Source organism: Garra rufa, chromosome 7 (genome assembly GCF_049309525.1).
Source record: "Garra rufa chromosome 7, GarRuf1.0, whole genome shotgun sequence".
NCBI classification, from domain to species: domain Eukaryota; kingdom Metazoa; phylum Chordata; class Actinopteri; order Cypriniformes; family Cyprinidae; genus Garra; species Garra rufa.
The window spans coordinates 5,601,883-5,615,683 of record NC_133367.1 but is presented as its reverse complement, the minus strand read 5'-3'; positions in this window follow the sequence as shown (position 1 = coordinate 5,615,683).

Below are 13,801 nucleotides of genomic sequence, written 5' to 3'. Positions count from 1 at the left end.
GGTGCTGTGTTTGTTCTGGGGCTGGATGATGAGACCATTCGCTGCGATCTTCCCTCTTGTAATTTCCCCTTGATCGAGCTAATAAACCTGATTCTCTATTTGAATGGATCTGATTTTGAAGTCGAAGAATTTCCAAATTCTGGTCGGTCTCATCTTCCGGTCCCCTCACAGACACAGCACATCGCGCCAGCCTACCATAAGCCGAGAACCTCCACATACCGCTCCAACGGATCGAACCGCCAGCCAAGTCTCCTATCCCCAGTCGTCCTCCAAAGCTCCGCTGCTGTCCTCAGCCCGATGCGGCCGGCCTCCTCCCCGCGCTCTAGTCTGCCGGCGGCCACGCCAGCTCACAAGATGGCTGCCACACCAGCTCACAAGATGGCTGCCACGCCGAAATCTGCACGCAAGATGGCTGCCACACATGAGTCTGCACGCAAAATGGCTGCCACACAGGAGTCTTCCCGCAAGATGGCCACCGTTCCTGAGTCCTCGGCCAAGATGGCCACCAAGCCTGAATCCCCGGCCAAGATGGCCGCCGTTCCAGAGTTCCCGGCCAAGATGGCCGTCGTTCCTGAACCCTCGGCCAAGATGGCCGCCAAACCTGAGTTCCCGGTCAAGATGGCCGTCGTTCCTGAACCCTCGGCCAAGATGGCCGCCAAACCTGAGTTCCCGGTCAAGATGGCCGCCAAGCCTGAGTTCCCGGCCAAGATGGCTGTCGTTCCTGAACCCTCGGCCAAGATGGCCGCCAAACCTGAGTTCCCGGTCAAGATGGCCGTCGTTCCTGAACCATCGGCCAAGATGGCCGCCAAACCTGAGTTCCCGGTCAAGATGGCCGTCGTTCCTGAACCATCGGCCAAGATGGCCACCAAACCTGAGTCTGCACCCAAGATGGCGACCGCCAAGTCAAAGTCTCCGCTGGTTCCGCCCAGCCTTCCAGAGTCTCCGCTGGTTCCGCCCAGCCTTCCAGAGTCTCCGCTGGTTCCGCCCAGCCCTCCAGTGACTGCGCCGCCAGAGCGCCCTCAAGTAACTGCGCCGCCAGAGTGCCCTCCAGTGACCGCTCGCCCAGAGCCTGCTCTGCCAGAGTCTCCGCTGGGGTCGTACAGTCCTCCAGAGCCCGCTCCTCAAGAGCGCCGTCCAGAGCCCGCTCCTCAAGAGCGCCGTCCAGAGCCAACGCTGCCTCCAGCGTGCCCTCCAGAGCCGGAGCTCTCTCCTGCGCGCCCTCCAGAGCCGGAGATCTCTCCTGCGCGTCCTCCTGAGCCGGAGCTCTCTCCTGCGCGCCCTTCTGTGCTCTCCTGTGTGGACTATACCCTAGGTTCCCCCAAGAAAATTTTGGGGGGGGGGCTACTCCCCTGATCGGCCATGGCCACCTGGACTGTTTACCCGGCCATGGCCACCTGAACTGTTTACTCGGCCATGGCCACCTGAACTGTTTACTCGGCCATGGCTTCCTGAGCCTCACGATCCGCCATGGCCTCCTGAACTATTGTCCCGGCCATGGCTTCCTGAGCCTCCAGATCCGCCATGGCCTCCTGAACTATTGTCCCGGCCATGGCTGCCTGAGCCGACATATCCACCATGGCCACCTGGACTGTTTACCTGGCCATGGTTTCCTGAACCCCCAGACCCGCCATGGCCACCTGAGATCCCTGATCCGCCCTGGAGACCACCTCTATGTCCCCTGTGTCCTCCTAGCGGTCTCCAGGGCGCCCACCCCCCTCCCCTTTGAATGTTATTAGGCGCGGGACGCGCCTTCGGGGGAGGGGGGGGGGGGGGTAATGTCAGGATTATGTCTGTGTCTTGTCCTGTTCTGTTCTGTTTCCCAAGTGTTTTTCCCCCATGTTTCTAGTTCTAATGGTTTAGTCCTTGTCTCCCCCTTTAGTTCTGTCTCATTTGGTCTAGTCTTGCCCATATTTGTATTTCCCCCTCGTTATCTTGTTATCTTGTTAGTGACCACGCCCCCGTTTCAGTGTATTTTAAGTATGTGTGTGCACTCCCCATTTGTCCGTCAATGATCCTCTTACCTCTGTTTGCTTGTTTTCATGTGCTCATCTTATACTCCTGGTTTTTGTTTGTTTGTATTAGTTACAGTGTTTTATTTAATAAACTATTTACGTTTTCATTTACTCCGGTTCTCCTCATCATTCTCCACTCCTCAACCCCGCCTGGATCATGACAGACATCTTGTCGCTCACGTTGGTCAGGCCAAATATTTTCATCAACATCACATCTGATGTTTTCCATTGCCACACACCGTGGAAAAAATCTCCTTGAATGCCGCACCCATCCATGCAGTTCAGGGTTGTGAATGTCCTCCATTCTCAAAATTCTACAGCAGTGATTGTGCTGTGGGCAATCTACATATATATATATATATATACTCCCAAAGTTGATTGGTTAAATGATTGATTCATATTAGAGGTAATTATTAGAGGTCATGTGCCAATTTAGCAGACATTACAAACATGGTCAATGTCAGATATATTTTAGAATATACATTCATGTATACTAATTATGATAATTGAATAGATCGTTTTGAATGTGATGGCTTAGACAATAAAAAATGTCTGAGAAGTTCTGAAGTGTTTGACAGTGTTAGTGAGAATCGAGTCATCAGTTTTGATCAACAAGCCATTTGCAATTATTTGTTGTCCAAACTGCAGACAGTTGTATGTACTCTTTGCACACATGTGCAAAAGCATTTGCAATTTGCTCAAATCAATAAAAAATTCCAATCTGATGTGAAAAAGAAGCGAATTGTTCAGAGATCTGAACTTAATGTTTTGGGAAATAAAAAAAATCATTTGAGAACTGAGCCAAAGCAATTGAGAAAAACTGTACAACATTTTTACAACTTTATTGGCTTCAGTACCCACTTTACCTGATTTGTGTATCCAGGTCATCCAGGATGAAAGTATTTGATTTTATCTGACTTCAACATTTTGCCTATCCATCACCTATAAGAACTGTTATGAAACTCCAGCTTTATTTATAGCACTCAAACTAGTTTTTTGTTTGTGTGTTCATATTACAGTTTATTATGCTGTATACCGTTACCCTGGAAATCCAGAGGTCTCGAGAGCACAATTTGAATTGTCTCTGCAAGACACTCTGGCATCAAGCAATGATGCATGTTACTGCAATACGTAGGCAATTCTGGGAACCAATCAAATCGGTGTATCTGATGTAGGCGGGCCAGAGGCGAGCTAAGCTGATGACGACAGCGCTGCGACCTCCGGAATCATTAGTAAACATTGAAAGGACATGGGGGGTTCAAGATGGCGCTCTAGCAACAAGTGAATCTCGAATAGTTAAAAATAGCTTGTGGTGCATTTTGAAACCGGCTTTTTTACTTTGTTTAACCTAGAAGAGTATTTAGACAATAACTGCCCTTGAAGTGAACGTGACACAATGGGCAAATCCGAAAAAAGGAAGAACAGGAGTGCGTCTCAGGTGAAAGCTAATCCGGCTAGTGAAGCAAATACTGCAATGCCGCAAGTTTCTGAGTCTTCAAGTTTAGTGACCAAAAATTTACATGATTATGTAAAAATAGACATGGACTCTGACGAATTTATGTTATGTGAGGAGGAATTCCCTGCACTTCCCGACACTCCATGCAAGTCTCCTGCACCCAAACAGCGTAAAACGCAACGTTCGGATGTTGCTGACATTCTCTCTCAAATCAGAGCTCTTTCGCAACTAATAAACACTCGGTCAGATTCTTTGGAAAATATGATCGGTGAAAATATAAGAGCGATTACTTCCATGAAGGAGATAATCTCTGAAAATACCAGACAAATTACAAATGTGAAGGAAGCTGTCGAATTTATGAGTGCTGAAGTTACCAGTCTGAAGGCCAAGTACGGAGCGGTGGAATCTACACTGGGCAAAATGGAGCAGAATACCATGGAGCAAGATAGAAGGCTGTCACAACTGGAAAGTTACTCACGACGGTGGAATCTACGACTGTATGGTATTCCAGAAAGAGAAAGAGAGGATGTGTGTGGAAAGGTAATTGAGGTTTGTCAACATCTCTTACCAGAAGACAAGGACAAACTTTCCAATGCCATTGACACAGTACACCGGCTAGGTCGCAAACAGCCGAATAAGACCAGAGGAATTATTCTGCAGTTTGTTTCCCGTTTCTACCGTGATGCTGTGTGGCGTGCAGCAAAGGAGTCTACATTTCTGCGGGAAAATATCATGAAAATGTCAGAGGACTTGTCTCTTGCGGATAAAGAAAGAAGAAATAAACTATGGCCAGCAGTGGAAAAAGCAAGAAAAGATAACAAACGTGCCTACTTTATTGGAGGTAGGGCCTTTGTTGAAGGAATCGAAATATTCCCTCCAGCATGAAACATTATACTCCAGATAAGCAATTAGAGTTTTTTATTTTTTTTTGGTACTGAGACAGTAGGTTAACAAGAGTCTGTTTAATTAAGAGGTCGGTGGCGTTTTGGGATATTGAAATTTGAATTAAATTATTTTTTGTAAGTTTCATTCTGTTTCTAAATTTAATCTTAAGGAATTTAACGGGTATTATGAGGTAAACTAAATACAAATGAATGCCACCATATTTTTATTTAGACTTTTGATTTTAACCTTTTTTGACATTTTGATACTTGAAACATTTTATTTTTGTAATGCCTGTTGTTTTAAGAAAAAAAAATGTTGTTTCTTTGGTAATATTGTTGCCTATGGAGGATTGAAGGTCAGTTGGATAATGCTATTACTTTGTTAATTGAACTTGCATTATAGAAAAGTTGATTGTGTTCTGAGGAATTGCTGTTCTGTAATGTAAAGATGTGCACTTTGATTTGCACTACTTAATTTTTGTTGGTTTAGAGTTTGCTGTTCTCATCATTCTGAGTATATTTTTGCAAAACCTATTGCAAATATCTGTTTTATCTGCCTTTATATTAGAGATTTATTTCTCTTTCATGTCACTATCTTTAATTTCTTTTAATACAAGAGGGTTAAGAAACCTTACAAAAAGGAAAGCAATATTTTTATATCTTAAAAAATTTAAAACTGACTTTTGTTTTTTGCAAGAATGTCATTCCACCAAAGAAGATTGTAATTTTTGGAGATCTCAATGGGGTTTAGATTTATGGATGGCTCATGGAACAAGTAATTCAGCTGGGGTTTGTATCCTTAAGAATCAGTTTAATGGAAAGATTATACATTCTAATTGTGACCCAAATGGCCGTTATATTTGCCTTGTAATAGAAACTTCAAATGTAATGTGTATTATTGTTAATATTTATGGGTTTAATCAACACAAAGAGAACGAAAAACGTATTGATCAAGTGGAAGAACACGTTTTGAATTTACTAACCAAATACCCAAATTCATTTTTAATTTTTGGAGGCGACTTTAATGTTGCTTTGGATGGTATCTTAGACAGATGTCCTCCAAAAGCAGCAGATAATTCAAATCTTTATTTAAAGACGTTCATGGAACGATTTTCTTTAGTTGACAGTTGGAGAGAGACTCATCCTTCTCAAAAATGTTTTACATGGTGCAATAATTCTCTTTCAAAACAGTCTCGAATCGATTTGTGGCTTATCTCTAGAGATTTAAATAATACTAGATCTGACATTATTCCATCACCACTTTCTGATCACAAATGCATCTCTTTATTTATTCCCTTTTCAAATACTGCTAATTTGCATAGAACTACTTCCTATTGGAAATTAAATGTTACATTGCATTTGTTATAAAGAAGTAAAGGAAAAAAGTCGATATTATAATTTGCAGTTATTGGGAAAAAGCAAATAAAGAAAATAATTTTGGTAGTAATTGGGAGTTAGCAAAATATGAAATTGGTAAATTTTTATGAACATTTAGTAGTAAATTGGTGAAAAAGAAAAGAAATGATGAAAATTCTATAATTTATAAAATTTCAGATCTTTTGTCTAAGTCTGTTTTATCTGATGCTGAAAAGGCTGAACTTACCCATTATCAAAATATGTTAGATGAGTATTATAAACAAAAAGCTGAGGGAGCTTTTGTTAGATCACGGAAAAAACGGTTGGAAGAAGGTGAACAAAATTCTTCTTATTTTTTTAGATTGGAAAAGCAACAAATAAAAAAAAAATTTGATTGAAAAACTTATAATTGATGAAACAATCTGTGAAGACCAGAAAGTTATCGCTAATTTTTGTGCCAAATTTTATAATGATTTGTATACATCTAATTTTCACAAACAACATGCTCTCGATTTTTTTGAATCTTTATCAGACATAAATAAATTGAGTAATGCTGATCAAGCCTTTTGTGAGGCTCCAATTACTTTAAAAGAAGTGGAGGAAGCAATTAAATCATTAAAATTAAACAAATCACCCGGCACAGATGGCCTCACATCAGAATTTTATCATATGTTTATTAAAAAAATAGCTCCCTTCTTGTTAAATGTTTACAAGGAAAGTGTAAATAAATCTTTTCTTCCACCCACTTTATGCCAAGGTTTGATTACTTTAATTCCCAAGCCAAATAAAAATCCAAATTTATTAGATAATTACCGTCCTATAACGTTGTTAAACAATGATCACAAAATAATTGCTAGTATTAGCTAAAAGATTAAAAGGTATATTACATTCTGTCATTGATGAAACGCAATCGGGCTTTATGCAAAATAGACACATATCGAATAATATAAGATTAATATTAGACATTTTGGATTATTCTGACATAATTAATGAAGACAGTTTCATCTTTTTCTTGGATTATTATAAAGCCTTTGACACTTTAGAACATGTTTTTTTTATTTCAGGCCCTTAAAGAAATTGGTTTTGGTGATATATTTTGTAATCTGGTTAAAATGCTGTATAAAAATGCAAATAGCTCAATTAAATTAAGCCGTGGTACCTCTCAACCGTGGGGTTAGGCAGGGATGCCCTGTATCTCCTTATTTGTTTTTAATTGCAGTGCAATTTCTCAATTTGTATATTAAAAAGAGTAATCTAAATGGAATTACAATTGGAAATGTAGAATTAATTATCACTCAACTAGCTGATGACACAGCATTGTTTTTAAAAGATTCATCCCAAGTTTCAGTAGCTTTAAATACTCTTCAAGCATTTTCCAAAGCTTCTGGTCTAAAACTTAATATAGATAAATGTGAATTACTGCCCATTAAAAACTGTTGTCTTTCTTCAGTCTGTGGTATAGCGGTTAAAAACACAGTATCATACCTTGGCATAAATATAACTAAGAATAAAATCAGATGTGATGTAAATTTTAATCCAATCATCACAAAAACAAAGGGAAAATTTAATGGCTGGCTACAGAGAGATTTATCTTTTAAAGGAAGAATTTTGCTCACTAAAGCTGAGGGGCTATCACGTCTCTCGTATGCTGCACAATCTCTGTATGTAGATAAGCCTACATGTAAATTGATTGATAGAACTTTAACGGACTTTGTCTGGAAAAACAAATGCCATTATATGAAAAAGTCTGTTATACTTAATCCATATAACAAAGGTGGCCTAAATTTTATAGATTTCATTTCTTTAAATTATGCTTTTAAAATAAATTGGCTTAATCAGTATTTGAAAAATCAAAATTCAATCTGGTATATCTTTCCACAGCAAGCATTTTCATTTGTTGGAGGTATTAAATTTTTGTTGATGTGCAATTATAACATATCCAAAATTCCAGTTAAGCTTTCAAATTTCCACCAACAGGTACTTTTGGCCTGGGCTTTAATATATAAACGCAATTTTACCCCCCATAGATTTTTTATTTAGAATAATCAAAATATTTTATATAAAAATAGATCTTTATTTCAGTGGTTTAATAATGGTTTGATTTTGGTGAGTCAGTTATTTAACAATATAGGTTTATTAATGACTTATATAGAATTTATTTCAAAATATAAGATACCGGTTAGTCCAAAGGATTATGCCATTGTTATGGGAGCAATAACTTCAGGAATTATTATGATCTTCAAAAATAGCAATTTCTCCCCTATTGAAAATGCTTCTTTTTCTGACCCATTAGAGACAACTATAGGTAAAATATTTTTTCTGTTAAAAAAGATAGAAATTACAAAATTAGGTCTCTTTTCATTGAAAAAGTTTCTTCTTTGTCGCCTGTCATTCCTTATTGGAATAGTTTATTTAGAAATTTGAATTGGAAGGTTTTTTCTTACTAATAAAGTTAAAGAAGTATCTTTCAAACTAATTAACAAATTGTACCCTGTTAAACTTTATATGAAGAAGTATAAGGTTAATATTGATACAAAATGTTCATTTTGTCAATTTCATACTGAAACTGTTTTTCATTTATTTTGGACGTGTCAGTATACTGTACAACTCTGGGAAAATATTGGTTTATTTATTAAGAATAATATCCAGCGAGATGTACCTATTGTCACGTATCTGGTCTACCCTGTCATCATGAACTCTTGCACCACACTTCATGGACTTCATTCCCCACAAGCCACTGCACTAATCACTGCACACAGCTGCTCCTCGTCACCCATTGCACTGATTGCTGCACACATATGTTCCTCATTCACACACATGCATTTAAGCCACACACACACACAGCCTCATTGCGAAGTCTTACCGTTCCCTATGGTCGTAATTCCGAGCGTTTTCCCTTGTGTTGGTTTCTCTGTGTATGACTCTGGACTGTGTACCCCGTTGACGATTCCTGCTACCTGCCATTGCGACCATTGCCTGTGTATCAAACTGTTTCCTGGATTTCCTACGTTGTTCCTGTTTTCCGGTGATTATTTCCTGCCTGTTGACTATTCTCAATAAATGCTGCAAATGGATCCGCACGTCTCTGACTCTTCTTGTGACAGAAGACTTCGCCGCTACAAGGATCCAGCAGCGAGTATGGTGTCATCCGGATCCAGCACGAACCCCACTGTAAAGATCATGCGTCTCAAGCAGGGTGAGCGGACTATTGAGGAGTATGCGATGGACTTCATCGAATTGGCAAATCAGTCTACTATGGATGACGGATGCCTGATGATTTTTTTCCGTGGAGGACTCTTAGAGCCTTTGGCTTCACAGATGCCCACGTTTGAACCTCGCTGGACTCTACAAACTTACGTGGACATTGCTCTGCAAATGAGTGGCTCTCCCTTTACTGTGGGAATCAAGGATGACAACAATGTTCCCACGGTAAACACCCTTTCAGAGCCTGTTGACAAGATGGCCGCCCTTCTAGAGTCTGTTGACAAGATGGCCTCCCTTCTAGAGTCTGTTCGCAAAATGGCTGCCCTTCCAGAGTCTGCTCTCAAGATGGTCACACTTCCACAGCCATTGCACAAGATGGCTGCCCTTCCAGAGTCTCCGCTGGTCCCTCCGGGCCTTCCAGAGTCTCCGCTGGTCCCTCCGGGCCTTCCAGAGTCTCCGCTGGTCCCTCCGGGCCTTCCAGAGTCTCCGCTGGTCCCTCTGGGCCTTCCAGAGTCTCCGCTGGTCCCTCCGGGCCTTCCAGAGTCTCCGCTGGTCCCGCCCGGCCTTCCAGAGTCTCCGCTGGTTCCGCCCGGCCTTCCAGAGTCTCCGCTGGATCCGCCCGGCCTTCCAGAGTCTCCGCTGGTCCCGCCCGGCCTTCCAGAGTCTCCGCTGGTTCCGCCCGGCCTTCCAGAGTCTCCGCTGGATCCGCCCGGCCTTCCAGAGCCTCCGCTGGTCCCGCCCGGCCTTCCAGAGTCTCCGCTGGTCCCTCCGGGCCTTCCAGAGCCTCCGCTGGTCCCGCCCGGCCTTCCAGAGCCTCCGCTGGTTCCGCCCAGCCTTCCAGAGCCTCCGCTGGTTCCGTCCAGTCGTCCTGAGATTCCTGTATGCCCCGTTCTGGTCACGGAGCCCATGCATGGACTGTTCCCACCCACCCTCCCTGCTGCTCCAGTCCCGCCACCTCTGTCTCCTGACAGTCCCTCTGCTCTCCCACATCCCACCTTCGGTGCAGAGGACTTGCCGTGGGACTGCCAGTCTCCATCGGTGTCCAGACTGAAGGATCCCTCACCATCACCTCCAGTCTCAGAATCCTGGACTCCACCTCGGCCCTCCGACCCTGCGGCTCCACCCCGGCTCTGTGCTCCCTCGTCTCCGTTGTCGGCCGTCGGCCCACCAGCTCCTCCGGGCTCCATCGTCTCTCCGGCTCCGCCCCGGTCAGTCGTCGCCCCACCTTCGCCTCTGGACTCTACTCCTCCGGCCTGCGCATCGTCACTCCGTCCTGCCGGCTCTGTGGACCTCCTCCCTCCCGTGGGCACAGCCTCGATCCTCTGTCACTCCGGCTCCGCTGCGTACCTCCGGACCTCCATCTCCGCCGGGGTCGCCAGAGCCTTGGGTTCCGCCTTGGTCCTCCGGATCCTCTGTGTCGCCCAGGACCATCGACTCTCAGTTTCGGCTCGGGCTCCACCGGCTCCACCTCCGTCGGTCGGCCCCAGGCAGGAACCAACCCTTCCTCCACCATGGCTTCTCCCTCCGTCGGCTCCGCCTCAGTCTGTAGTTCCTGTACCCCTACATGGACCTGGCCCTCCATCTCTCCCCCTGTTCCGCCTCCGCTCCACGACCCTCCAGGTTGTATTAGGTGGTTAGAGCGTCTGGAAGCCGCTCCTTGGGGAGGGGCTCTGTCACGTATCTGGTCTACCCTGTCATCATGAACTCTTGCACCACACTTCATGGACTTCATTCCCCACAAGCCACTGCACTAATCACTGCACACAGCTGCTCCTCGTCACCCATTGCACTGATTGCTGCACACATCTGTTCCTCATTCACACACATGCATTTAAGCCACACACACACACAGCCTCATTGCGAAGTCTTACCGTTCCCTATGGTCGTAATTCCGAGCGTTTTCCCTTGTGTTGGTTTCTCTGTGTATGACTCTGGACTGTGTACCCCGTTGACGTTTCCTGCTACCTGCCATTGCCACCATTTCCTGTGTATCGAACTGTTTCCTGGATTTCCTACGTTGTTCCTGTTTTCCGGTGATTATTTCCTGCCTGTTGACTATTCTCAATAAATGCTGCAAATGGATCCGCACGTCTCTGACTCTTCTTGTGACACCTATTACTTTTAAAGAAATCATTTTAGGACATTATGACTCTGACTCAACTAAAAGGAATGCTTGTTTTGTTATAAACTTAATTTATTTTCTTTGTAAATTTTATATTCATAAATGTAAGTTTACGAACAACAAACCACATTTTCTTGTTTTTTTTTTAAAGAATTTAGAATTTATCTAAATACTGTTTCGTTGTCACAGAATAAGAAAGCTAGAAGAACTATTTCATTTTGTAATGACTTTGATTTGTATAATATAATTAAAGTTTAGGTGTCTTACCCTCAAGTTTTTATATTTTTGTCCTTTGTTTTTTTTTTTTTTTTCTTTTGGTTGTTTCTTTCTTCCATGCTTTATCTTGTATTCTTAACACTGTCATTTCAGTTGACATAATGCATATATTTGTTTCTTTGTATATTATGTGCAAACGATCTGTCAACTCTTTCCTGTATTTTTTCCTGCATTAATAAAAATAAAATTAATAAAAGTAAACATTGAAAGAGAAGAGATCTACAGATGAAAACCAGTTGTTTGAAACGGCTTTGGCCGCTACAATGACCGAGTTAGACTTTGCTTTTCATTTAAAAGAGGAACAGAAAACATTGCAAGAAGGACGTTTTTGCTGTTTTGCCGACTGGATAAGGCAAGAGTTTAATCTATCAGCTAGCTGCGCTGGTAGTTAAGCGTATGGGGAGACCACGATAAGGAACAGATCCGAAGCGGGCAATGCCATATAGCATTCGGCAGTCTCGAGTCCTGGCTGTTAAAAAAGAAGTGGCGATAAATGTTATCGAACAAGGTCTACCGGGACAACCTGATCGGGATTGTGGTGGATGAGGTCCATCTCATTTACAAATGGTAAGAGTCACTTGGTAAACTTCCTGTAATGAAAAACGGAACTATTCAATAGTAATACAGTAGACTAACTTGACCAGGACGATATGTCTCGCTGCTGAATGAAACACTATAGCGTCTATCCACATATTAGTTGATAGTTAATGAATAGTTTGATCGGACCTAATTGTTTTATGAGGTTGATTCGGCTGTCGTAATTAATAGTTATTAATCTTGTCACATTATTTATGTTATAACATTGAAATCCACTCTTATATGTTCACCGTCACTCTGGATACGTCACACCATGTATTGTTGTGATTGGTCGTGGAGTTATCCAATTGCGTTCAGTGAGAGTTTAAAATGCACGCTTGGTGCCGCCCCTCGAGTTAGGTACTTTTCATTGCTCGATCCCAGACCCATAATCTTAATAGATTAGGGTCTGGATTTTTCCATGCTAGTATACTGTTTCTTTTTGCTCTGATATATGAAAGTTACTTTGTGTGTGGTTGATCATTACAATAAAAAGACGCAAATACAGCAAAACTGGGCAGACACAAAAAGTCTACGGTTACTTGCAACAGACAGGACTGGACAGCAAACTCGACAGGACGTAGACAGAGCAAGACTCGCTAAAGTAAAGGATCGTAGTAAGCAGACGTACTGGCACAGAGAGTAATAATCAGCAGTAATGCCCAGAAACAAACAGGTAGAAATAGAGAGGACAATCAGAGCAAAGATGGGGAACAGGTGTAGAAGCAATCAGCGCGAGCCCTGATTGCGATAGCAGACAGCTGGGGAGAGGGAGAAAGAGAAAATGACATAGAGAGGAGAAACTAGATGGCGAGAGTCAAACCCGGCTCGTGACACTCACTACCTATTAGTTTACAGTAATAAATGCAACACTAAAGAATTAAGTAATATATACCGAAAAATATTCGGTATATTACTGGTGCAAGTCGCTGGGGTCTATTTGTAGCAATAGCCAAAAATACATTGTAGCCTATGGGTCAAAATGATTGATTTTTCTTTTATTGCCAAAAATTATTAGGATATTAATTAAAGATCATGTTCCATGAAGATATTTAGTAGATTTCCTTCTGTAAATATATCAAAATGTACATTTTGATTAGTAGTATGCATTGCTAAGAACTTCATTTGCACAACTTTAAAGGCGATTTTCTCAATTTTGATTCTTTTGCATTGATTTCAAATATTGTCCTATTCTCAGAAATACCTCAATGGAAATCTTATCTATTCAGCTTTCAGATGATGTATAAATAAAATAAATTGATTTAAAAAAAAATATATGACTGGTTTTGTGGTCCAGGGTCACATATAGATAGATTAGATGATTAGCATGTTGCTAGCATGATTAGAATGTAGTTAGCATTTTTATAACATGTTTTTAAGCATGATTAACATGTTACTTCCATGATTAGTATGTTACCAGCAAGCTTCTAGCATGATTGGCACCTTTTTAGCAATATTAGCATGTTGCTAACATGTTTCTACAATGCTTAGAATGTACTTAGAATGTTTCTAACATTTTTGTAGCATATTTAGCATGTTTTTAGCATGATTAACATGTTATGGGCATGTTGTTAGCATGTTGCTAGCATCTTTCTAGCATGTTTAACAAGTAATGTTACTTAAATGATTAGCATGTTGCTAGAAAGTTACTAACAAGCATCATACTAGAAACTTGTTTGTAACTTCCTAGCAACACGCTATGCATGCTATTAGCACGAATAGCTTTAATTATCAAATTACTAGCATGTTGCTAGTCTGTTTCTAGCATGATTAACATGTTGTTAGTATGTTTCTAACATGACTTGCATGTCACTGGCATGTTGCTAGCATGATTAACAGGTTACTAGCATGTTGCTACCATGATTAGATGGTTTCTAGCATGGTTAGCTCGTTTCTAGCCTGTTGCTAGCATTTT